General features: G+C 35.0%; 1 pseudogene; it reads left to right on the top strand.

Annotated features, from left to right (window-relative positions):
• The first annotated feature begins 428 nt into the window (after positions 1-428).
• On the top strand, positions 429-542 carry LOC125999925 (uncharacterized; annotated as a pseudogene).
• Positions 543-3,127: the final 2,585 nt, after the last annotated feature.

The raw sequence follows: 3,127 nt of genomic DNA, 5'->3' as shown, positions 1-3,127 counted from the left end.
TGTTTATTTTTTGACAAGGTTAAGTATTATTTGAACAAAAATAAAATTCATATTATTCATAAGGAAAACATAGTTACCATTTAACACAAATATTTATTATAAATGAACATATATTTGTGACAATATTTACATATTAAAGAAGAAAGTTATGCAATACTAGGCTTATTTTTTAGAGGTCTACATGTTACAGATCATCATTTTTACATAAAATGACTATTAGGTTGGTTTTTTTAGTAGGTGATATGATTTCTGTTTATGCAAGAGTATAAATAAATGCTATTCTTACACAGGTTTCATTAGAAAATATCTATACTGTCAGTAGCCACTTAAGAATTAATTTATCATAATTATGTATAGAAATGAAATGTTCTATTAACATTATTTATATGCTCTATTATAAAATGAGTTGTGTTTATAAGTATCTGCAGATCCTTTTTCAGTTAACAGCATGATGATTGGGTACTTACACATTTGTGTGAAATGTGCCTCCATGTTATGTGACGTCTGACTTGTTACCACATCAGCACATTACTCATCTGACATGAAAAGATAAAAATAATTTTCAAGGTAGTTTAAGTTATGTAATTGCTGTTGTTCAAAGTTGGATAGTTAAGATACGCCAATTTTTTTTTCATTCAAAGAAACTTCTACAATCACTAAGGCCAGGTACTGATATACAAGTCTCTTGAGAGCAGAGTGCTTTTATTTCTGGCATTGAAAAAGCTGACTTTGGAAATTTTCAATGGCTTTCTGAAATTATTCTTCCAGGAATTGAATGCTTAAAAGAAGGGGCTAACATTATTCAATCTGTCTCAAGGTATTGATCCAGGACACATGCTCTCTTTGAAATTTGTTTTCTAAAATGAGGGGCAGGAAATACAATAAATGCTCTGAAAAACACAGAATAATGAAATAACAACAAACATATATAAAATCTTTGAAAATGTGTGAATGAGTGAAAAAGGACAAGGAAAGTCTGGAAGTAAACATTTAGTTGAATATTTCTCCTATAGATGTCAACATGAACTCAAAACAGTGATTGGCCTAGAAAGGGGTCCTTGAAACACGTGGAATATCATTTTCTTTTGTGACTATATCTAGGTTTCTAAGTTTTATATTTTCAGCAATCAGCATTTTAAGTATATATGCAACTTATATAATAAGAAAAATTTGTCTCTAAATCTTGCATCTAGATGAGAGACAGAAAGAAAGAGAATTTTCCAAAAGTCCATACACATTCCAAATTGTGTTTTGGGTTAAAAATTATATTTTATTTGTGTTTAAAACGCTTTGAGCTAAGAAAGTAGTATTGTCTTGGGTTAGTAATTATTGAAGGTAATTACAGATAAAAGTAAGAGGGATTGGAGAAATTATTCAAAGGGTAGACATGCAATCTAGCATGTGAAATTCATGTTTTGCTCTCCAGCATCACATGGCAACCCAAGCACCCTTGGGTGTAGCTCTATTGATCACTGTACATAATAGAGGTGATTCTGGTGGTCCCCTCACTACTAGCCTAAATAGCTCTGCAACATTGAACAAACACATATCAGGTATACTCTGCTAAGCCAGTAGTAGCCCTTGGATTCTCAGACACCAGAGAGTTACCTCCAAGTAAAATTAATAGTCTTCCATGGAAAATCACAGCTTCTACTGTTTTCAGAGTATTCCCATAATAAACGTTCATACAAGTATGAGCTTACAAAATGGCATTAAAAATAAAAATCATAAAGAAGTGGGCCAGAGCTATAACACAACTAATAAGGCACTTGTCTTGCACGATGCCAACCTAGTTCAGTCCCTGGCATTCTATTGGTTCCTCAAGCCTGCCAGGAGTAATATCTGAGCTCAAAGCCAATGGTAACTCTTAAGTGCTGGTGGGTGTCACACAAAAACAAAAAAAAATAACAAAAATAGAAAGAAAATATTAATATGATGAAAAGTCAGGAAGGGTAAAGCATCAACAGAGCCCTAGAAGTGGAATTACCGAGTATACAATGCTTTTTTTAATATTTAATCAAGTCAATTTATTGAGTTCTAAGATTATATGCTCAAAATAAAATTTTTTTATCTTTATTTAAACACTGTGATTACAAACATGATTATAGTTGTATGATTACAGTCATGTAAAGAGCACCCCCCTTCACCGGTGCAACATTCCCACCACCAATTTCCCAGATCTCCCTCCTCCCCACCCCCCTGCACCTGTACTCGAGACAGGCTTTCTACTTCCCTCATTCATTCACAATTTATGATAGTTTTCAGTGTAGTCATCTCTGCAACTGCACTCATCACTCTATGTGATGAGCTGCATGTCCTGAGCTGCACCTACCAGCCCTCATCTCTCTTGTCTCTGAGATACTGTTAAAAATGTCCTTCATTTTTCTTAAAGCCCATAGATGAGTGAAACCATTCTGCGTCTTTCTCTCTCCCTCTGACTTACTTCACTCAGCATAATAGATTCCATGTACATCCATGTATTGGAAAATTTCATGACTTCATCTCTCCTGATGGCTGCATAGTATTCCATTGTGTATATGTACCACAGTTTCTTCAGCCACTCATCTGTTGAAGGGCATCTTGGTTGTTTCCAGAGTCTGGCTATTGTAAATAGCGCTGCAATGAATATAGGAGTAAGGAAGGGATTTTTGTATTGTATTTTTGTGTTTCTTGGGTATATTCCTAGGAGTGGTATAGCTGGATCGTATGGAAGCTCAATTTCCAGTTTGTGAAGGAATCTCCATATCGCTTTCCATAAAGGTTGTACTAGACGGCATTCCCACCAGCAGTGAAAAAGAGTTCCTTTCTCTCCACATCCCCGCCAGCACTGCTTGTTTTCCTTTTTTGTGATGTGTGCCAATCTCAGTGGCGTGAGGTGGTACCTCATAGTAGTTTTGATTTGCATCTCCCTGACGATTAGTGATGTTGAACATCTTTTCATGTGCCTTTTGGCCATTTGCCTTTCTTCTTTTTCAAAGTGTCTGTTCATTTCTTCTCCCCATTTTTTGATGGGGTTAGTTGTTTTTTTTTTCTTGTATAGTTCTGTCAGTACCATACAATGCTTTTTAAACTCAATACTCTCCCATTGACCAAAGTAAGTGATGAGCGCTAGCCAAAACTCATTGTG

The sequence above is a fragment of the Suncus etruscus genome, chromosome X, assembly GCF_024139225.1.
Source record: "Suncus etruscus isolate mSunEtr1 chromosome X, mSunEtr1.pri.cur, whole genome shotgun sequence".
Taxonomy (NCBI): Eukaryota; Metazoa; Chordata; class Mammalia; order Eulipotyphla; family Soricidae; genus Suncus; species Suncus etruscus.
The sequence above is the reverse complement of the archived record's forward strand: the minus strand, read 5'-3'. Positions and strand labels throughout refer to the sequence as shown.